This window comes from Saccopteryx leptura, chromosome 4, assembly GCF_036850995.1.
Source record: "Saccopteryx leptura isolate mSacLep1 chromosome 4, mSacLep1_pri_phased_curated, whole genome shotgun sequence".
Classification (NCBI taxonomy): Eukaryota; Metazoa; Chordata; class Mammalia; order Chiroptera; family Emballonuridae; genus Saccopteryx; species Saccopteryx leptura.
The window spans coordinates 67,387,628-67,413,232 of record NC_089506.1 but is presented as its reverse complement, the minus strand read 5'-3'; positions in this window follow the sequence as shown (position 1 = coordinate 67,413,232).

Sequence of the window (25,605 nt, the reverse complement as noted above, 5' to 3'; positions counted from 1 at the left end):
TGGAAAAGCTGAGGTTGCCGGTTCGAAACCCTGGCTTGCCTGGTCAAGGCACATATGGGAGTTGATGCTTCTAGCTCCTCCCCCCTTTTCTCTCTCTGTCTCTCCCTCTCCTCTCTAAAATGAATAAATAAAAAATTAAAAAAAAATAAAAGCAAGTTCTGTAAGCTTACATTGCTACTTGTAAAGTTATGCCTTCACTGAATTTCACAGATGCTATTGGACTTCATGTCCCCAACCTAGCTTGGTGAGGGCTGTAGCTAGTGCCAAATAACATAATTAGAAGTGTGATTGTGTAACAATATTTAATATATTTAGATTTCCTCATGTTGCAGGGTTTATGAAATATTAGTTATGTCTTTTGCAAATATTTTTCCCAGCCTTTGGCTTATGTTTTCATGTTTGACAGTCTTTTATAGAGCAGAAATTTTTTATTTTAATCCAGTTTACCAAATCTTTTTTTCTTAGATTGTGCCTTTGAGATTGTGTTTCTAAATGTATTTTTAGCTACATTTGAAAAGAAATAATTTGAATTTTATCCTTGTGATATTCTTTTAGAAGAAAATTGTGGTAAGCAGATAATGCCCCTGACTCGGGTATTCAAATACTCATCCATGGAACTTCTAAATATATTACTTTACAGGACAAAGGGAGTTTGCATCTTTAATTCAATTAAGGATCCTAGCAAGGGGAATTGTCCCCTCCATCAGTGTAATCACAATGTAGAGTACAGAAAAGACAGTATCAGAATGGTACTTTATAAGAACAACTTGACTGGGCAATGCTGTATTGAAGGAGAGAGTTCCCACAAACCAAGAAATTCTAGAGGCTTTTAGAATCTAGAAAAAGCAAAGAAACAGATTTTCTCCTCTCTAGCCTTCAGAGGCATGTAGAGATACCATCATTTTTATTTAAGCCCATTAATATCCATGTTGATTTTCTAAGCCTAGTACTATAAGAAACTATGTCTGTATTGTTTTAAGCCATTGTTGTTTTTTTTTGTAATTTGTTAAAATAACAATAGAAAAATAACACAACAAGTTATACTGAGGACACTTTGCACAATTTCAGGATATTAAAATTAGATATTTTTTAATTTGCTAGCTTAAAATTTTTATTTATTTTTTTAACCAAGAGGATGGAATAGAAAGAATACCAAAAATTCTGAAAAAGAACTTCAAATTAAGTAAGAACCTTCCTACTACTTAACACAAATTACTTAATTTTAGAAAGATCTATCTATCATCCATTTATCTATTTATCTATCTATCTATCTATCTATCTATCTATCTATCTATCTATCTATTTATCTATCTTTCTTTCTATTATCTACCAATGGAGAAAGACAGAGAGGAAAAAAATTAGAGAAATGAGAGTATTCTAAAATGAGTCTAAAATTTATTGAAATGCCTAAATCAAGCATGACATTCATTCTGAGTATACATTTTTAAAAACCTAATTTATTTATTTAAACCTAATTTTAGTGATCAACAATAAACTTTTTTAAATTTTATTTTATGATAATTAAGTTTAACATTACAGAAATGTCACTTAAGTTTGGTGGGTCAAATTTTCCTTTCCTTCCTTCCTTCCTTCCTTCCTTCCTTCCTTCCTTCCTTCCTTCCTTCCTTCCTTCCTTCCTTCCTTCCTTCCTTCCTTCCTTCCTTTCTTCCTTCCTTCCTTCCTTCCTTCCTTTCTTCCTTCCTTTCTTCCTTCCTTCCTTCCTTCCTTCCTTCCTTCCTTCCTTCCTTCCTTCCTTCCTTCCTTTCTTCCTTTTTTCCTTCCCTCCCTCCCTCCCTCCCTCCTCCCTCTTTCCTTCCTTCCTTCCTTCCTTCCTTCCTTCCTTCCTTCCTTCCTTCCTTCCTTCCTTCCTTCCTTCCTTTCTTCCTTCCTCCATCCCTCCCTTCCTTCCTTCCTGGTGAGATGAGGAGAGATAACAAAACAGACTTCCACAAGCACCCTAACCGAGATCACCCAGCAACTGCCCACCTGGGCCAATGCTTGAAACAAGCTATCCTCTGTACCTGAGGCCAATGCTCGGACAAGCTGAGCTAACCTCAATGCCCAGGGCTAGTGCTCGAACCAATCGATCCATTAGCTGCAAGAAGGGAAAAAACAGATAGGGAGAGGGAGGGAAAAGAAGCAAATGGTCACTAATCATGTGTGCCCTGACCAGGAATTAGCCCTGAGATGCATGTATGTGGGTTGACACTATCCGCTGAGTCAACTGGCCAGGGCCAAAGGTCAGATTTCTAAACCCTGCAACATGAAGAAATCTAAATATATTAAATATTGTTACACATTCACACTTCTAATTATGTTATTTGGCACTAGCTTCAGCCCTCACCAAGCTAAGTTGGGGACATGAAGTCCAATAGCATCTGTGAAATACAGTGAAAGCATAACTTTACAAGTAGCAATGTAAGCTTACAGATCGTGCCTTTATTAAGGTGTTATGTTCATGCAATTCTGGCGGCTTCACAATATAACAAACCAAATTGACTATGCTTTATGCTAAAAACCTAAATGAAACATGCAAAAGAAGACATACAGTATAAATTGCAACTTCAGGAAAATTTCCTCCTTCATTATTCCAAATAAATTTTTTCATGTAAAATAAATGTCCAAGAATTTCTGGTATGTGAGGAGGTAATATTTGTTAAAATCACAATGAAGTCTCACTGATGGAAGCTTGACTATGTAAACAGCACAAATTGAGAGAAGGTTTAATCTCTAAACCTATTAATTTAGATGAAATGAGATCAGAAACAGTTACCTGTAACATTATAGGAGGTCTCATTCACATCAGAGATCAAGGAGGCCCACCTAGGTAAGGGGGCAACATTGGCAGTTCCTGCCCATATGGAAGCATAGCATCAGGAAGGTAACCTGGCATGCCTTGATGTTGACCACCACACTGACCATGAGACGGCACTGAGTGTCTCATTTCTGTTGCTGTGCGATGCCTGGCTATGGTGGCATCATACTTCCAATTGATTCAACTGGTGGATTACCAATAGAAGCCTGTCTTGGAAATGATTATGCTGATATTAATTAACTGTGTCCTTCTATCTTCAGCAATATATCCTTATCTGGATGGATTACTTCACTGCTTGTATTGGTTCTTGTAAGAGTAGCAGGCTTATTTGTTATTGAAGCCACTGGTCTAGCTGCAGTGCTATTTGTTGTGCTACTGTTTGAAGCTGTAGACTGTGTATAAGCAGGGGATGTAAGCATCAGGGGTTCTGAAGTTATTGTGGGGCTACTATCTAAGGGCTTGAAATCTAGTCCAACAAGTCATTAGACAATTGCCAGAGCCTGTCCAGAACTGAGGAAAGAAGTTTAGCAACTGGAGGCTGTGGAACAGGAACTGTTGCTGTTGGCATAGGTGGTCTATTAAGAATACCTGTTGCTTTTAATTTGTACTTCTCTGATGATTAATGACGTTGAACATTTTTTTTCACATGCCTATTGGCCATCTGTATATCCTCTTTGGAGAAGTATCTATTCAGTTCTCTTGCCCACTTTTTAATTAGACTGTTTACTGTCCTAGGGTTGAATTTTAGAAGTTCTTTATAAATTTTGCTTATTAACCCCTCATCAGATCTGGAAACAGCCAAGTGTCCGTTAGTAGATGAGTGAATTAAAAAGTAGTGGTACATATACACAATGGAATACTACACAGACTTGAAAAAGAAGGAAATCTTACCTTTTGCAGTGACATGAATGGACTTGGAAATTATTAGGTTAAGTGAAATAAGCCATGCAGAGAAAAACAAATATCATATGATCTTACTTATATGTGGAATCTAATGAACAAAGTAAACTGAGGACTAGAATAGAGGCAGAGGCAGGGTTACAGGTAGCATAGGGAAGGGGGAAGAAGGGATGAGATCAGAGAAGATGAAGGTATTAGTAAAATATACATACATAACACATATATACAGATAAGAGGACAGCAAATCCCAGAGGAAAGTAGGGCAATGGGGGACAAGAAGGTGGGGTGAGGAAGAAAAAAAATACCTGGTGCTGAAATGGCCCACGCTTGAGTCTTTTGAGGAATTCCAGAACATGAAACAGGATGGGGCATACCTGGTGGCAAACCAAGCATCAGAGGTGGTATTCCTGGTCCAAGTGGCATCATTCCACCAATTAGCATCACCACAAAATTATTGGGTGTATTTTCTTCAATGATCCAATCCAAATGGCATGTGTGGCATAACTAGTGGCCTTTCTGGCATCAGAGAAGAAACACTTTGCATTAATAGAGGTGTCCCTGGAGGCATTCTTGGTGCTCCTGGAACTGGTGGCAGGCCTGGTGGTGCCATTAGGGGGATATAGCCTTGTTGGGGTTGAATATGCTATGACTGAATGAAGTTGAAGCTGCAGAATCATCATTTTAATTATCAGAATCATCTTATTGCTTCTTTTTATGATCCCCTGCATGCATTTTCTGTTTAAGAAGTCATCTTCTTTCATCCATGTTCTTCCTGGAATGCTTTCCATACCATACCATATTTTTCCAACTCTATGTCTGTTCTCCCAGGTGCTGCACTTGGCACAACATCTACTGTCTCTTTCTGCACCTGCATGCAATGTATAACCAAGCCAGGTCCTGTGTACAATTTCTTATGACATATATGGCATTTAAAATATTTTGCTCTTTGGTGCTAAAGATCTTCTCATCATCAAAATTTCTATTACAATCCAGTACCACGGCTTCAGCTGCTGCTTTTTTTTTGTGACCCCCTAACCGCAGTTTACTGACAAAGTCAAAAGGGAGGTTGAAAATAAGCAGTAAAAATGAGGCTAGTTGCTCACTCTTCTAACCCAACGGTCATCACCGCATCCCACAGGAAACAAGCATAAAATTCAATAAGGCCTTTTTTAATGTTATATTACATTCCTCTTCAGTTGTGCTTGGATATATTTGCAGTATTAAATTATCATCTTTGACTGATATATCAGGACCATTCTGAATCACATCTGCATCATTTGTCATTGCATGCCCACCAACAAATATTACCCCTAACAAAATTTCCAAAAATAAAACTTAATGAACCTGTAATGAGTCAGAATGGAAATATGTAAAGTAGCTCTAGGGAGTCAGAATGGCTCCATATGTCTTGTATGATGATATAAACATATTAGTAGAAAGTATGAGTCATTTAGAAATAAAGTTAATTCCCAGTAGAGGGGTACAGTGAGTCACAGAGGAAACAATATTCACCAAGAATGTATTATAGGGTACAGATCTGTGTCTTCCAGGATCCTGGCTGTTAAAAACTTTTAAAAGCTTAAAACAGATTCTTCATGTTCTATGTTTATGCTTCTCAAGCATAGTTTAACAAAAACATTTAACCACTATTTGCAATGAATGTGAATTTTTATGTGAGTAGCTCCTCCCACTTGTATCAGTTATGCTCTAACGATCCAGTGTCTGAGCCAGTGAAAGTGAAGGTCCTGAATGTGGCAATAATGAGTTAATAAGACAGGTTAATGGCAACCAATTACAAACATCTTGCCATATAGCCACTTGTCTATAACAGCATTATAACAATTTTTCTATCAAAAAAGTGTACCTAAAATAGCTAAATTTTTTATACTCAGTAATTATCATATAATTCACTGATACAAGAAAAATATAATGTCTCTCTATATGTTAAATTTTATAACTGTTAGCAATCTATTGTTTCTTCTCACCCCTGCTGTTATTATTTTGAGTAGTAAGATTATACTTCCTCACTTTATTGACTTAGGACTTGCTATATGTCTTGCCAGAGCTAATGAGATATGTGCAAATGTAACATCAGCCATTCTGGAGCAAAAATATTATATGAAATTATATAGTCTGTCCATCCTTCATTTGAGAATTTTGATTTGACAGAAAAAAAAATTAATCATTTTCCAAATAGTGAGTGCTCCTTTAACTATGGACCCAGAATTAGGAGGCAAGTAGTGCTCAGCAGAGCCCAGCTGAGGCCAGCTGAGCCCAACCTAGCACAACAAAGAAAAAGGCTACCTGTAATTTTCATGTAATAAAATAAAAAAATGAACCGTTTGTTCTGGTTAACTATTAAGATTTGAGGGTTCTGTACCCTGATATGTCAGACTTGAATATGTATTGACCTTCCTGATATCTCCTCTGGGTGTCATTTCAAACTAACAGAAGCAGAAGTGAATTTCTGTGCCTTACCCCACTTGATTATGCTTACTGATTTCTCTTCCAGCAAAAAGTACCAGGCTAAACAGCTAGAGATTGCCCTGAATTCTCCTCTTGTTCTTCACCCATTTAACAAATCCATATAAAGCGTGCACGCGCACACACACACACACACACACACACACACACACAAATTGTAAATTTCCCTTACATGAAATATTTTAATAACTTCCAATTATGCCGTCAAGAAAAAATCCAATCTTCTTAGATTGGCTTAAATCATTGCCATGTGTATTACTTTTTGACACACTGTACTCTAGCCTGACTTCTGCTTTCATGGCTTCATAATGCTTATTTCCAGCTTGATACTCATTGTATGAGATTTTCTTGTCCTTAGATCATTCCTAATTCAGATAGTCTCATGGCAACTTTTTCCTGGTCATTCAGAAACCTGTGAAATCTATAAGTATGGCATCTTCTGCAACCCAACCCAAAGTAGCCACCCATTTAATAATCACTATCACATAATTCTATTTTATTCTCTTCCATAATTTTTATTTACCTTTTTATCTATTATTGATTTCCCATATTTATTTGAATATTATCTCTACAAAATATTGTATCATATTTGTTCAAACTTGAATATCTAGGACTGAGAATAGTGCTTGGAATATAGTAGAAATTTATTACATACTGGTATATAATAAAATAGTGATATAAATAAAATTGTATTATAATAAAATTAAACTAAAATACTTACAGAAGATTAATTTTTTTTCAGAATCTTTAAAAAAAGTTAACATTTTTCTTTTATTATTATTACAAAGTTAAGAATGGAGTTATATTGAAAATAATGTTTTTATATGCTCATTTTTTATATTATTCAGACAATGATAATTATTTTAATCTTATATATTCTATAAGAAATAGTGATGCTGTTGCTAAAGATTCTCTTAATATGAGACACTAAAAGATGGCTAATTTTTGAAAAAAGTCAGAAACATTTATACTTTGTAGCTCACTACCTGATTTACTGTTGTTTTAAGCAACATAGACTATTATATATTCAAGAGAATTCAGCTAAACATATGTATATATTTGATAATAAAAATCTAAACGTAGACAAATAATAAACTTATTAAAAGTTAATCTCTGTCTATGAGTTCTATGACAATTATATATTTTATATTAGCTGTTAAAGCTTTTTTCATATTCTCTAAGAATTAAGTTGAACCTATTTAAAACAATATATAATCAATATTTATCTAATTTAAGTTCACATTTTCTATTATGAAAATACCATAGGAATAAGTTGCTGGAGACACTATCCCTAGCTGTGAAATAAAACCAAAAGGTATAGGTCTGCAAATATATATCATCTGAAGTTTGGTCATACTTTAAAAATTACTTACTTTAGCAAAAACAAAGAAATGAGTATTTCAACTGACTACTTGATTTTCATGTATTAATCATTAGATACATTAGTTTTTAACCATAGTAGTATTTACATTTTAATTACATAATAATTACAAAAACAAGTATTTTAAACTATTAATTGAATTCAATATGTCATTTAAAACATGTTCAAAAAGAAAGATCATATGACAAAAAAAACCCTGCCAACCTCATACTCAGTGGGCAAAAACTAATATTGTTTTTCTTAACATCAGAAACAAGACAGGTATGTCCATTTACACCACTCTTATTCAACATAGTACTGGGAAGTTCTTACCACAGAAATCAGACAAAAAAAAAAGAGTTAAAAGATAACCAAATTGAAGAAGAAATACAGCTGTCATTATTTGCAGATTACATTATATTGTATATAGATAATTCTAGTTTCCACCAAAAATTAGAACTGATAAGTGAATTTAGTAAAGTAACAGAATATAAAATTGATATCCAGAAATTATTTGCAACTTTATGCACCAATAATAAGCTATCTAATAGAGAAATAAAGCAAACAATCCCATTTACTATTGCAACAAGAAAAATTAGGTTCCTAGGAATAAATATAACCAAAGATATAAAAGACCTATACTCAGAAAATTATGGGATACTCAGGAAAGAAATTGAAAAAGATAAAAATAAATAAGGGCATATACTATATTAATGAATTAGAATTGATATCCTTAAAATGTCCATTCTACCCAAAACAATCTATAGATTCAATGTAATTTCTATTAAAATATACCAATGGCATATTTCACAGATCTAGAAAAATATTACAAAAATTTTTATGAAACCTAGGAACACCCCAAAAAGAGTAAGTAATATCGAGAAAGAAGAACATATTTGGAGATATCATAGTACCTGCAATCAAATTATATTATAAGGTCCTTGTAATCAAAACAGCCTGATATTGGCATAAAAACAGGCAAACAGATCAATGGAACAACAAAGAGAGTGCAGAAATAAAGCCACATTTTATGGTCAAGTAATACTACACAAAGAAGGCAGGTGTACACAGTAGAGTAAGGACAGTCTCTTCAATAAATAGTGTTAAAAAACTGGACAATTACATGCAAAAAATAAAACTAAATGGTCAATAGTCATATGAAGAATATGCTCAATGTCACTAATCATCAGAGAAATGCAAATTAAAATCAGAATAAGGTATTATCTCACATTTGTCAGAATGGCTATCATCAATAAGTCAACAAACAAGTGTTGACAAAAATGTGAAGAAAAGGGAACCTTTGTGCACTGCTGGTAAGAATGCAGACTTGTGTAGCCACTTGGAAAACAATATGGAGTTTCCTTAAAAAAATAAAAATGGAACTTCCTTTAAACTCAACAATTTTATTTTGGGGAACATATCTAAAAATATACAAATCACTAATTCAAAAGAGTACATTGACCCCTATATTTATCAGTAGAAGAGTGGACAAAACTGTAGTATATTTGCACAATAGATACTACACGGCTGTAAAATTAAATAAATAAATAAATAAATAAATAAATAGAAATTTTACCTTCTCTGACAGCATAGCTAGCCCTGAAGATTACTATGCTAAGTGGAATAAGTGAGACAGAGAAAGAAAAATATTATATGATTTAAATTATATATGGAATCCAATGAACAAAATAAACTAATAAACAATGTAGAAACAGAGGTCAGGACTAGACTGACTGTTGTCAGAGGGGAGGGTTTAAGGGATAGAATGAAAGAAGGCAAAGGGATTAACCAAAATATATATATATATATACTGCTCATAAAAATTAGGGGATGTTTTAAAATAAATATGAAGTAATATAAAAAAGAAGCATTTGCTTTTTTTAATCAAACAAGAACATCAGAAAAGCAAAGAACATGTCAAAGAAAGTTCAATTATGCAAATGAGGAACAAAACCAACTTTTATTTTATTGGTGAAAATGCACTATACAAAAGGTTGAAAGTATTGGAGTATCTGCACGTTCCCTGATCTGCTAATTTTTGTGAGCAGTGTATATAACACATCGACAGAAACAACAGTGCGATGATAGCCAGAGGAAAAGGAGGCTGAGAGGTTAAGTGGAGGTGGGCAAAGAGGCAGGAGGTAATAGGGCTGGAAAGAGGGTTTGATTGGAGTGATTTGTGCATGATGCAGTGTGCAGATAATGTGTTATTGAGTTGTACACTTTAAACCTACATGATTTTGGCCCTTGCTGGTGGCTCAGTGTATGTATATTCAGTATTGAATTGCCATCAGGCCACACAGGAGAAGTAACCATCTGCTTTGCTTCCCCTCCATCTCTCCCTTCTCTCCTCTTTCCACTTCCACAGCCAGTAGCTCCACTGGTTTGAGCATGGTTCTGGGTGCTGAGGAAAGCTCCCTTGGAGCACATCAGCATCAGGCACTAAACATAGTTCAGTACTTGAGCATCAGCCCAAGATGGGGTTGCCAGTAATCCTGGTTTGGGCACATGTAGGAGTCTGCCTTACTATCTCCCTTCCTTTCACCTAAAAAAACCCCCAAAACAAAGAAAGAAACATGATTTTGCAAAACAATGTTATCCTTATGAATTCAATATAAAATATAAATTTTTAAAAATTAAAGGATATATTGCTGAACATAGAAAAGATCTTTAATTATTTAAAAGTCAGATAATTTTATAAATTTAAACACTAAATTATAAGTTTACATATGCAAAATATCAAATACGTGTATTTATGTATTGTCCACCCATCATCCCACTAAATTAACATTACTGGATTCTTAACTAGACAAGAGTTAAAAGATACATCTATTCATAAAGGAATCAATAGCTATTTTAATGAATTTAGGCTACTTATGACAACTATTGGCATTCACAATCAAATTCTTCGCTACCCTGATTATTATAAAAAAAATATTAGAAATAACCATTCCTTAGGCTTCAAAATTTGAAAGAGTATAGGTATGCTAAAATGTATTATATAATTCTCTACTTATTTAAGGAAGAGGTAAATGAATCACTGAGATTGATTAAATTGCTTTGACTTTGTAATTTCCTTAGCTCCAAGAGCATATTTTTTATTTATTTCTAAGAACTTTTGTTTAAATACTAAATAATATTAATATATTTTCTAACTAATCATAAAATATAATGGTATATATCTCATATGTTTAGATTCCTATAACTTTCAGATCTTTAGGATAATGTTTAAGAAGATGCTATCTAAATATCATTATTTGCTGTAAGTATTACTTTCTCTGACGTGTGTTAACTTGCATGTATAGTTTATTAACATGTCATTGAATTTGTCATATATATAAAAGCGACTTAGCTTTCAACTAATCTATACACTAAAGTCAATTCTCCTTCTAAAATTGTCATGAATTTAAGCAGAAATTACCCATGTACCTATAATATACAGAGAAAAATTTTCTGTTAGTTTATCCACTTAACCACTAAATAATTATTTTATTTGAACCTCCAAATTAATTAATGTTAAGCTTCAATCGGTATATGGCAGGCTGAAATAGGGCCCCAAAACATGCCCGTGCCCTAATCCCTAATCCTGTGAATATGTTACTTTAGAAGGCAAAACAGGCCTTGAAGGTGAATTCAGTTAAAGATTTTTGGTATGGCAAAGTTATCCTAGATTATTTCTGTGAACCTAACATAATCTTAAGGGTTCTTATAAAAGGGAAGCAGCAGAGTCAGCGTGAAAAAATGTCATGTTACAATGAAAGCAGAGAGAAAAAGCAATATGATTAGCAAGAGCCATGGAATAGGGTAAAAGTGACAACAAAAGCAGACATCAAAGCAGACATATGGCTACAAATCAAAGAATTTGGACAGCTTTTAGAAGCTAGAAAAGCAGAGAAATAGATCTCAGAGCTTCCAGAAAAAACACAGGCCTGAGGATAAATTAATTTGAGTCCAATGAATCCCACTTTCAGTTTCTATTCTCCGGAGCTCTATGATAAGGAATTTGTGATGTTTTTAAAATATCAAACATATGGGACTATTTTATAGCAGCAGTAGGAACTTAGAATATAAAACATTTTCTTTGCTAAAATATTATTTATAATTTTGGTGCAACTATAAATTATACAGTATAATCATAGTTATAAAGTAAAAACTGGATTGCCTAGTTCCTGTCATAAAAAGTATAGAAATACTATTATTCTAGAAATTTGACTAGCTTTTGTTAAGTGGGCAATGTTAATTGCGTTTACTCTCTTGACACTTGTACTGTTTTGTTATTATTTTAAAATTTGGATTTATTTTTATGTAAAAATATACATATTCATATAGATAATATGCAGAAAATAAAAATTAATGGCACTAATCAAATTTCATAAAAACAATCACTATCTCTATATTTTCCACATTATATTGTAGGTATATAAAATTTGAAGAGTTCTTTTTTTTGTGACAGAGAGAGAGAGACAGAAAGAGGGACAGGCAAACAGGAAGTGTGAGAGATGAGAAGCATCGATTCTTTGTTGCGGCAACCTAGTTGTTCATTGAGAGCTTTCTTACATGTGCCTTGACTGGAGGTCGACAGCAGACCAAGTGACCCCTTGCCTAAGCCAGAGACCTTTCAGCTCAAGCCACCAATCATGAAGTCATGTCTATGATCCCACACTCAAGTCAGCAACCCTGTACTCAAGCTGGTGAGCCCACGCTCAAGTCAGGGGTCTCGGAGTTTTAAACCTGGGTCCTCTACATCCCAATTCAAAGCTCCATCCACTGTGTCACTTCCTAGTCCAGCAAAATTTGAATAGTTCTATATGTAGTATTTTGAATCTTGCAGTTTTCACCAAATATAGTTCATCACACATTTTAAATAAAACTGTTAATAAATGTATACTAATGTAGAATTGTATATGTCATAATTTTTTTAGTCAATCAGCATAGAGGACAAAGTATTTATTCTGTTAAAAATAAAACTGATAACATAATTCTATTTAATTATATTGACATTTTAATGATAATTTTTCAAAATTCCCAAAAAAGAAATTACTTTTATAATCTATACAAAATTGTTAGTTATAGAATGACCTAGTAAATTTTTACATGAAGCTTTAAAATTAAAAATATTATTGTCAAGAATACATTAGAATATTCATTTAGTACAAATTTTACAATATTTAGTATAGTAAATTATTTCTTATAAACTCATGGAAAAATGTCATCAAGGTTTTTTTCTGCATTCATTAAATTAATGATATGGAAAATTTGAAATTAGTTTTTGTCTATTTATAATTTTCTTTTTCACATTTAATAAAATAAGTGTTTACCTCTACTTACTTGTTTTTTTATATTAAACTTTTATTTATATGATATTTATTTTAAAATGATTTGAGTAGGTATCCCAATTATTTGACAATAAATGTTATTTTTCAAGCATACCACTGTGATTGTATAATCTATCTTCTTGATTTTTCTCTCCATTCTGCACTGATAGCACTCTGTTTTAAGAATTTCAATTACATTAAAAATATTTATTACCCTAATGCAAAAGTGATGATCCTGATATTTAATCATTTTAAATAATTCTTTAACTATTCTTATATTTATAAAATAACAAATGAGCTAAAAAATATTTAAACTCAAAAATATTGTTTCATATTTAATGGATAATTTTAAGCCCTGTATATCTGGCAAGCTTCCTTCAGGCGACAAGCATGAGCACCATAAATAGTCCAAGATCTCTTTGTTTACAGCTATTTAAATGCATTTGGTTAGTAGCTTCTCTTATTGATTATCAGAGAAAGGAGACAGAGAGAGAGAAGAGCAGGGTTGGGTGGTTGGCAAGGAACAGGAAGCATCAACTCTTAGTTGCTTCTCGATGTGCCTTGACTGGGCAAGGCTAATCCTTGAACTCGCAACCTCAGGTGCTTCTGTTATAACTAACTCTAGCAGAACCTTCCTGCTGACTACAAACAGCCAAGTTTATATGACATATTTCACCTAAATCTCACTCTGTGAGTATATATAAATTTTTTTTAATTTTTTTAATTTGTTGAGGTGACATTGGTTAACAAGTTACATATAGTTTTCAGTGTACATATCTGTGATACATGATCTTCATATTGCATTATGTGCCCACCACTCAAAGTCAAGTCATCTCCATTACCATTTAGAAACTAGAATGCTGTTGTCTCCATGTACAAAAATTAAAATAGATCAAAGAATTAAATATAAGACTGGAAACAATAGACTATCTAAAAGAAAACATAGGTAATAAACTATGTACTTTGGCCTTAGATAGCATTCTATGAATTTGATCCCAAAACAAGGGAAGCAAAGACAAAAATAAATAAATGTGACTATATCACCCTAAAAAGCTTCTGCACAGCAAAAGAATTGGCAACAAAACAAAAAGGCCATCAATCAAATGGGAATTGATACTTGCAAACAACAGCTCCGACAAGGTGTTAATACCAAAAATATATAAAAACCTCATACAAGTTAACACCAAACATATAATCCAATTAAAAAATGGCAGAGAGCTGCCCTGGGTGGCTAGCTAAGTGGTAGAGCGTTGGCCTGGCGTGTAGAAGTACCTTGTTTTATTCCCAGCCCGGGCAAACAGAAGAAGCACCCATTTTTTTCTCCACCCTTCTCCCTCTAGTTTCTCTGTCTCTCTCTTCCCCTCCTGCAGCCAAGGTTACAGTGGAGTAAAGTTGGCCCAGGGACTGAGAATGGCTCCATGGTCTCTGCCTCAGGTGCTAGAATGGCTCTGGTTGCAACAGAGCAATGCTTCAGATAGGCAGAGCATCACCCCCTGGTGGGCATGCCGGGTGGATCCCGGTGGGTGCATGCAGGAGTCTGTCTCTTTGCCTCCCTGCTTCTCAGTTCAGAGAAATAAAAAATAATTTTTTTTTAATTTAAAAAATTTTAAAAATGGCAGAGAGCCTGACCAAGTGGTAGTGCAGTGGATAGAGCATTGGACTGGTATGCAGAGGACCCAGGTTTGAGGCCCTGAGGTTGCCAGCTTGAGCACAGGCTCATCTGGTTTGAGCACAGCTCACCCACTTGAACCCAAGGTCATTGGCTTGAGCAAGGGGTCACTCATCTGCTATAGCCTCCCAGGTCAGGCACATATGATAAACAATCAATGAACAACTAAGGTCCCGCAACAAAGAATTGGTATTTCTCATCTCTCTCCCTTCCTCTCTCTCTCTCTCTCTCTCTCTCTCTCTCTCTCTCTCTCTCTCTCTCCCCTCCCAAAAATAAATAAATAAAAGGCAGAGGACATGTGTAGATTTTTTAAGGCTGTGTTCACTTACCATAAAAGGAATCCTCACTAGTAATTCATCAAGGGCACAGAATTTCAAATTATGGTCAATTCTCACTTTTTAGCTGAGAAAAAAAGTAATATTATTTTTATATTTCTTTATGTCTAAGATACCACTCATATAATGGCATATTCTATTATATATATTATTCTATAATTTTTCTATTCTGTATGGCTATGGAATTAAAAAATGTTTATATGAATAACTTTATTATTTATTTCATATTTGTATGATTATACTTCAGAATATTTATTGATTTAACATCTGAAGGATATTTTAAATGTCTTTAATATTTTTACATTACACACAATGTTGCAATGTATTTTCATGTTGTGAATCTGACACCGTTTTCTTAAGTTACATAGTTAGGGGCAATACTGCTCAAAATGCATACACAGCTTCAGTTTTACTATATACAGAAAAATTCCACCACAGATCACTTTCCTCATTTACATACCCACTAGCAATGTATATGTGTTCCCATTATTCCAGTGCCATGCAAGGCTTGTCCCATATGCACTAAGACTTGGGAGAAATGTATCAATGTCACATAGTAAGGTGGATTTTTTTTAAAAGAAAAAAATACAGACAACCATGGCTAACAAGAGAACATAAAGATTAGACCTTTATTTCTTCTTCCCACAGAGGAGCATTCTAAGGTTAAGGCTAAGACAACTTATGGGACATACAGTATGAATTTATGTTGAAATATAGGCACTCTATGAATTTATTATATTCAATTAAATAGAGTGAATATGTGAGCAGTATTGATAGCAATAATTTTGTAGGTGCAAGAAAGTCTAGATTCAGTAAATGTTGTCTTGGAATATTAGTTTCCAATCACCTGGAGACTTGGAAGTTTATACACTTTGAATAAGTAGCTAATATTATAGTGCTAACAAAGTGAAAATAATTTTAGCAGAAAAAATAAAGATAATCATTATATACTTAATAACAAAGATAAAGAGATTAAATTTTTTTATAATTTTTGGTATTTTTCTATTTATAATGCAATTTATACTTCCTTACTAAAAATTCTGATTTCAGGTATTTTCAAGAAAACATTTTTAAAATGTATTTTATATGCTATCAAAAGAACTTCACATAGAAACTTTAAGTTATATAATGGATTAACTTCATACATTCACCAAACACTTGTTTAATATTTACCATGTACCAGTCACTGCTAAATACTGAATTTATCATTAGAAACATAATTTTATTTTTCTTCAAGAAGTTTCAAATCTAATAAAGAAGACTGTGTGGGTGTGTTTAAAGAGAACAAAAAGGAGAGATTGTAGATTATTGGTGGAAGCAAAATGCAAAAACAAAATGGGAGTTTGAATGAAGTAGAAATGCAGTTTGGGAAGATTATTATGTTGAGATTTTTAAAAGATGATTGGAAGGAAGTTAGAGAGCATGGAATCTGGTTATGAAGGGTTTATAGGTTATATGAAGAATTTAATGTTTAACTTAACTTCAGTGAAAAAACATTAATGGTAAATAATTTTAAATTTTTTGAAAAGAAGTTATCAAGCTAGCTTATGTTTTTATAGAAGTAATGATGGCCAGAGTTTGAGAAATCATTAGTGAAAAGTAAGATGGTCTCTTTATTTACTTAATTAAATAATTTTTGTTGCATACCAAAGCATTTGAAAGTCATCGATAAACCAAATAAAGAAAAATCTCTGCCCTTATGGACCATAACTTCTGTATGGGAAAATAAACAATAAACATAATGACTAATTTAATTATGCAGTATGTTAGGAGATATGCAACATGGAAAAAAAGAGAAAGAGAAGAGAAGATATAAAGGATTCAGGAGTACTGGATAGGATAGGATAGGACAGGATAGGATAGGATAGGATAGGATAGGATAGGATAGGATAGGATAGGATAGGATAGGATAGGATAGGATAGGGTAGGATAGGATAGGATAGGATAGGATAGGATACATAAGGTAAGTATTGTTGAGACAGTGACCATAGAACAGAACTTAAAGGTTGTGAGATACTTAGCTATGAAGTTATCTCCAAGTAGAGCTAATTGCCTAACAAAGACACATAGTAGGAGGCTAATACCATTAGGCTACTACATATAGCTAAAGAGCTTGACCATAAGGCTAAGACAGCGTAAGCTTCAGGACCCCACATTTACACAGGTCTCTTTAAAGTCCCTGTAGCTACTTTTTATTTAAAACTTTGTCTTCTTGGCCTTAAAAGAGTAACATACATGGTTTAAGCCTTAGAACTCATCTCTAATTTGACTCATGGAGTTAGTGTGTAAGTCTTCTTCCTAGGTTCATGGAACAGAAATGAAACTAAGTGGACAGGACAACTCAATGAATGGCCATTGATAAAAATATCTCATGTATGAAGAAGATAGAGCAAGTATAAGTTGTAGAGTATCAAAATAATTGTTCGAAAATTTTAATAGATTTTTCAATAATTTGTCAATTGAGATATAAAGTATTTCATAACAAAGAAAAATGTCAATTATGATATTATGAACTGTATTCTACAGTTCTTTACTAAATAAATGATGTTTTAGTCATGTAATATTAATGCTTACTTAAAAAGTTTTATAAAAATATTCAAAGGACTATATATAGATACTATGTACAAATCATTTTCATAAGATACAGACGTGTCAATTACATTATAATACCTAAGTCTACAAAGTCCAATTAAATTATAATACAATTCCTCATTTTATAAACTTTTTTTTCAATACTAAAAAAATTAAGACAAAGTATTGAAAATTTTTACAAATGAAAATGGTGTAGAATGTGCTACCCCATATAATGAAATAATTTATCAATTTACTTTTTTCTTTATTGCAGGAACAGATTTAGTATATTTGAAATATTTGCCCTGTCCGGTTGGCTCAGCGGTAGAGCATCGGCCTGGCATGTGGGGGACCCGGGTTCGATTCCTGGCCAGGGCACATAGGAGAAGCGCCCATCTGCTTCTCCACCCCTCCCCCCTCCTTCCTCTCTGTCTCTCTCTTCCCCTCCTGCAGCCAAGGCTCCATTGGAGCAAAGATGGCCCGGGCGCTGGGGATGGCTCCTTGGCCTCTGCCCCAGGCGCTAGAGTGGCTCTGGTCGCGGCAGAGCGACGCCCCTGGTGGGCGTGCCGGGTGGATCCCAGTCGGGCGCATGCGGGAGTCTGTCTGACTGTCTCTCCCTGTTTCCAGCTTCAGAAAAATACAAAATAAAAAAATATTTAAAGAAAGACAGCATATAATCTTTTATATCTATCCATAATTTAAATCATATTTTTAGAACAACAGACTATGTTATACAACTCAGTTCTTCAATATGAATTTGTGACTAGTAAGGCTAAAAAATAATGTTAAACTGATAAACACATGATGTATATGTGTGCCAATTTAGCACTATGCATTAAATACTTCATATCTTTCTATGTCATAAGAGGTTTCTAGAAGTTTCAGCCCACTTATTTAAAATAATTAAAGTGTATTTTCTTTTTCAAAGTAAAGTGAATCCTAATAGTATCATGTTAATACTTGCCAGAGTAAAAATGGAAAGACAACAAGTATTTTTGCACTACATTGTTAATAAATAACAAATTAGGACTTATTAAAAGTCAAACAAGCATTTTCCTTCAGGTCTAGGACTATAAATAAATCCAGTAGCTAACAAATTATCTTAGGTAAGAAAGTCATTCGAAGGAATGGGGATCCTCAGAGCAACCATATTTTAGCCATATCAATTTGGGACAGCTTCAAGGATTGTTGTGGTTTTCTTCTTTTTACAAGGAAAGCAGTTCAACATTAATCCATCCCAATTCTTTATCTCAGTGCTATATTTAATCATTTCCAAAAAACCCTTTAGGAAATTATTTCCTATATGCTCATCTCTCTGCCCAGATGCCTGCCCAGACTTATTGCCCACGTGATTACATTATAATTTTATCATTCTATCTACCATTAACCCCCCTAGGGGGTTACCATTAACCCCCAACTAGGAGGTTTCAGTTTATCTAAGTAACTCAGTGCTACCTTTGATAACACTGGGGAATAAAATTTTTGTTGCATCCACAAAAACACTTGTTCTTACCTAATTCAAGTATGCTGATCTCAAGTCTGACAGTTTTTCTCTGTAAGCTACAGTTTTTTTGCAGTTCAAGATTTTAGGTTTTCATCTTATTGTAAAATTTTCAACATTTACTTTAACATAATAAAGTAAAATGTCTTCTTGGGCATCATCTTTGTGAAAAATATAATAATTTATATAATGCAGTAAATATACTAATACTCTAAAAGATATGATTGCATCAGAATTTGTCTATAATTTTGAAATAGAACATATTAAAACATTTATTTTCATCATAAAATTTGCGCAAAATTTATGTAAATTCTATTCAGGCAAAAATTTGCATTTGTAGCTCTTGTGTTTGTGTACTTGTTGAGGACAATCTCATTTGGTGCTCCAGCAGTAGTCTGATCATCACTAACAGCTCCAAGATTTTCGGCAAACTTAACAAAGTGACTGTTCAGGAAGTAAATCTTAATGCTCATGTTACATCCAATGTTGCAGAAAGCCAACAGCATCCTTTGAGCCAGAAGTTCATAGTTTTCTGCTTTTTTGTTGCCAAGGAAGTTCTTTGTATCTGCCACAAAAGACTGCTATGCTGCTTTCTCCTCCTTATCACCTTCCTGGCAAATTCTTCATCACGTATAAGGGTTCAAATTTGAGGTCCATCGAATACACCTGCTTTTATCTTCTTGAAAGACAAGGCAGGAAAAGCAGAAATAATATGTTGAAAGCATTCACTTTCTCTATTCAAAGCCTGAACAAACTGCTTCATTAAGCCAAGTTTGATGTGAAGTGGGGGAAAATGATTCTGTCTTGATTAACTAGAGGTTCATTCACAATATTTTGCATCCCTACTTCCAGAACTTCATATTTCAACCATTCCTTCTGTGTCCAGTGTTTCTCCCAAGCTCGGCTGTCCCACAAATACAGAAAGCAAGGATGCTTTGTGAAACCTCTCTATTGTTCTAGCAGAAAATTTACCACTTTAAGATCTACACAAATGATCTAGTTATGCTCCTCATACTCAGAAAGTCAAGGACAATTTTATCTCATTCTTACTAAGTTATTCAATTCGGGTTGGCTAAATAGCTGTGGGGTTAATGACTGCTTGGCATCAGAAGAAGACCCTTCAGATTCTACAACTATTTCCTCATGCATCTTATCAAAATACACTTGATCACCATGTTCACTTTCTTCATCCTTAGAAAAAATAATACCACTGAAAACTGGAACCGGGAGTTCTCAGAGCGTGGGATAGATCAGTTGTCCCCAACCCCTGGGCCGCAGAATGGTACCGGTCTGTGGGCCATTTGATACTGGTATGCAGAGAAAAAAATAAATAACTTACATTATTTCCGTTTTATTTATATTTAAGTCTGAACAATGTTTTATTTTTAAAAAATGACCAGATTCCCTCTGTTACATCCGTCTAAGACTCACTCTTGATGCTTGTCTCAGTCACGTGATACATTTATCCATCCCACTCTAAAGGCCGGTCCTTGAAAATATTTTCTGACATTAAACCGGTCTGTGACCCCAAAAAAGTTGGGGACCACTGGGATAGGTCTTATTGCTAAAGGAATATTAGGATATGCAATCATAAGCCATTTTTTATTGCCGATGCTCTTTGTATGGATCAGACAGAAATAACAGTCATTGCTGTGGTCCTTAGGTTCACATCAAACCATGGAAATACCAAAAGGCATTCCTTTGCATTTTCCTTTTGTCCAGTCACAAAGCATTTTCTCACAATTATGACACACAATATGAGAAGCCCAATTCTTGTCTTGATCGCCAAGGGGAACTTGAAAATAGGCAATATATGCACGTGTCACAAATGATGAAATATTATGCCTTTGACGTTGAAGTGTGTAACAGCCACATATACAGTGTGTCCGTAAAGTCATGGTACACTTTATACCGGTCACAGGAAAGCAACAAAAGATGATAGAAATGTGAAATCTGTACCAAATAAAAGGAAAACCCTCCCAGTTTTTGTAGAATGATGTGGCAGCATGTGCGCATGCGCAGATGATGAAATAACACTGTGTATACAGCAGAGCAGCCCACTGCTATGCCAGTCGAGATGTGGACAGTATAGAGGAAAGTTCAGTGTGTTCTGTGGCTCTCTAAATTCAAATTCGTGACCAAAGTGCAATGTGAATATCGGCACGTTTATAACAAAGCGCCACCACATAGGAATAACATTACTCGGTGGGATAAGCAGTTGAAGGTAATCTGCAGTTTGGTGGAGAAACCCCGTTCTAGTAGGCCATCAGTCAGTGATGAGTCTGTAGAGGCTATACGGGATAGCTACCTAAGGAGCCCTAAAAAATCTGTGCGTGAGCCCACATCGAACTGCACTGAATTGGTATGAAACTGGGAGAGTTTTCCTTTTATTTGGTACAGATTTCACATTTCTATCGTCTTTTGTTGCTTTCCTGTGACCTGTCAAAAGTGCACCATGACTTTATGAACACAGGGGTCTCAAACTCGGGCCTGCGGGCCGCATGCGGCCCGCCCACCAATTTTGTGCGGCCCACAGACTGGCCCGCAGACTAATCCACGAAGTTTGATTAGTCTGTGGGCCGCACAAAATTGGTGGGCGGGCCGCATGTGGGCCGCGAGTTTGAGACCCCTGGAACAGAAGGTGTCAGGACTATTCTTACATTTATGCCTACTCGAAGAAGCCATGATTTAATCTTAAAACAAAATAAGAGGGTGTTTTTACAAATAATTTTTTACATTTAAAAACAACTACAATTATGTAAAAGTGATGTTTGTAAAACATTAATTGCCTTGTGGTTATGTTCAATCCAAGAGTCGTTATCATTTAACTCCAATTTAAAAACCAATGTATGCCATTAAGTGTAACAAAAATAAATTAAAATTGCAGAAAAGCTAGAACATGCACCAAAAAAAAGATTTCAGATTTGGAACCATTGATGCAGAGTTATATAGAAACAGTTCTAAAACGTCATGCAACAGAAAATTAAAAAAAAAAAAAGTTCCCCAGTGAAATCACCACTGTGGGCTAAGTTGTGCCCCCATCTCAATAGTGTAAATTTTATGCTAAATCCCACAACTTGTCCCTGTTAATATTTCTTAAGTGCTAGAAACACTAACCTATAGACTTATCCCACATATGTGAACAAAGCCTATCTGTATCAAAGGCACTATAAAAGGTTCTGAGGCAGTCAGTAGATGTTCAGAAAGTGAGTAAAATATGATAGTTTTTATAATATGACAGTAAAAATGTTATTATTTCTTTTAAATTTCCATTCTTATTAAAAAAAAATAGTTGATTTGGCCTGAGCAGGCAGTGGCACAGTGGGCAGCGAATTGGGCTGAGATGCAGATGACCCAGTTCAAAACTCCAATGTTGCCAGCTTTAGTGTGGTCTCATCTGGTTTGAGCACAGCTCACTAACTTGAACCCAAGGTTACTGGCTTGAACAAGGGGTCACTTGGTCTCCTGTAACCCCCCAGTCAAGGCATATATGATAAAACAATCAATGAACAATTAAAGTGCCGCAACAAAGAATTGATGTTTCTCATCCCTCTCCCTTCCTATCTTTCTGTTCCTGTCTCTCTCACTGTCTCTCTCTCTCTGTCCCTATCACAAAAAATAAAATAAAAGGTTGATTTGCCTAGCCAGAGTTCTGAATTTTAGATTTTGTGTTATACCATAAATTATATATTATAAACTGTATTTTATAAATCGATATTTAAATATATACAGTATATTGCTTGAGATTAATAGTTGAACTCTGTATTTTTAAATTTTTGTTTTAATTTAATTGACATACAATTTTATATTAGTTTCAAGTGAATAGATATTTATATAACTTATGAAGTGATCATTCAGATAAGTCTAGTACACAAATATATAAGAAACTTATACAACTTAACATGAAAAAGAAAAAAAAATCCCATCAAAAGTTGAGCAGAGTTATAAATTGGAGAGGGGACTATGAAAAACAGTATGATATATCCTTGAAAATTGAAAATAGAGCTCCTATATCACAAAGCAATTCTACTTCTCGGTATTTATCTGAAGAAATCAAACACTAATTTGAAAAGACATATACACTCATATTATTGCAGCATTATTTACAATAACCAAGCTATGGAAGCAACTTAAGTGTCCATCAAGAAACAAATGGATCAAGGAGATGTGGTACATATACACAATGAAATAGTATCCAGCCATAAAACAAGAATAAAATCTTGCCATTTGCAACCACATGGATATACATAGAGAGTATTGTGCTAAATGAAATAAATCATTCAGAGAGAGGCATATGTTATATTATTTTACTTATATGGGGAGTCTGAAAAACAAAATAAATGAACTAACAAAACAGGAACAAACTCATAGATACAGGGAATAAATTAATGGTTGGCAGATGGGAGGGCATTCAAGGGGGTGAAAAAGGTGAAAGGAGTAATACATAAAAATTGACTGTTGATCTCAACAATTTTTATGAAAATACCTAAGTTTACTTTCAGATGCAGTTACTGTTTCAAGTACAGCAGTCAAATATGCATACCAAAGGTATAACAAGTAAATTTATCCCCCCCAAAAAAATCAGTAATGATTATATAACTAAAATAAAACAATTTTCATGTATATTTGATTTAGATATTAGTTAAAAATAATAATTGATTTTTAAAATGTGACACGAAACCATAAAATCACCAATTGAAATTACATTATAGAGTATATCAAAATTTTACCACATTACCATTGTTAGCACATTTGAGTTGGATATGTAAATAAAATAATTTATGTGTCTAATATTTTAGAAGTGAGAAATTTGATTTAATGTCCCAAAATTAAAAATATATGTCTATTATATTTTACTTATTAAATAATTTTTATTTATCTTATGTTTTTTTTTTAATTTTATGTACTGTTTTATAAAAATATGTTGACTAATCAGATATTCTTTATAAAAAGTAGTTAAATTTTACATGAAAAATCAAATATTTATGTTCACAGTAAATAAAATAATGTCAGTATCTGTGAAAGTATAATAAAAATGTCATTTATTGTTTTAAAAAGAAATCATGAGTCATATTTAAATTTTATGAGAAATGAACCACAATATGAAAGATTTTACCATTGTACTACTAATGTACATCATCATCCTTATATTATTATGTAAATTCTATGAAATCAAGTAAACAAAAAGTGCCACATAAACATTTTAGTTATATTTGTACCTTAATATTCATTTGACATAGTTTAATACGTATTTGTCATATACTAGGCATTTTGTAACTTAATGTTTAACACTTGAACAACAAAAGAATACAAATTAATCTTTTTCTCACTTAATTTATAATGTTTCATTATCATCTGTAAGGTGAGTAGATAAAATTATTGTTATGATTGGTGTAATTTTCCAATATTCAAGTGGGAACATAAGGAGAGGAGCACAAAGTTAACTTTTTTTTTTTTTTTTTTACTTTTTAGCTGTGTTTTTTATGTTTGTTTTAAAAATACAAACACAGAGATCCTCAGAATCACATAAACTCATGGGGACAGATTTAAGTTTACAAGCAATATGAAATTTTTTCCTGGTTTTCTTAGAACATCATGTTCAAAACCAAAGAAGTTCAACTGGTATTCTTAAGAACGATAATAGTTAACAATTATTTAATTAGTGCATGAATGATTTAAATCAAAAGTATTTTTCCAGCTAAGAAATATTTAGGAGGGACAAAAAAGAGTTCCAAATGATCATTTGAATAATTTTTTCTTGTCAAAGGTATTATGCATACATTGTATTCTTATTAAATCAATGATGAAAATATTTTTTAAAACATCTCCATTGGGAGATATTGCTTAAACAATCAAGAAATTAGTTCCCCAACTGGATTTTATAAACTGTTTCACAGCTTGTGTTAATTGAATCTGTCATTGTATACATGTATGGCTAATAATAAAAGAAATCTAAAATTCTGAAACACAAAAAATATATTGCAACTACTGCTGTGTAATACTATATATTAAAATGTATGTATTGTATATGAATGAGACTGCTACTTATACATTAAAGCATGTTAGTTTTAAAGACACTTTCATGTAGCATGTTTTATATAGTATATATATGTTTGTAAATGAGCTTTGTTTACTCACTTAAAAATAAAATTAATCCTGGATTAGGTGTATTATTTTATTTTTTTATCCTCCTAACTTTAAATACAATAAGAAAATTTAAAAGAGACACATATGATACTGTGTTTATCACAACACACTGATGATGAAAATTTTAGGGAATGACTTTACAGATTCTAAACCATTTAGATGTCCACTAGTAAATTAGGTTTGTCAGTGCTTTAATCATTCTTCTGCATCTGTAAATGGGATTCACTGTGAATTTGATTTAAAAATCATTAATTATTAATAAAATTGTGTCAGTTTGGTCATTTGAATGTTTCTGAGTTGTTCAAATTTAGTTTTTTCTTTAATTTAAGGAATACTTTGTCAACTATATTGTTGCAAATATCTTCTTAACTGTGCTCTGTGATTTTACTCTTTTAATACTGTCTTTTCAAGTTTCCAATGTTAAGGTTATATTTAGAAATATTTTCTTCAATTTAGAGCCAAATGCTATCTAGATTTTCTACATAAAGGTCATAAAATATTCTTGTAA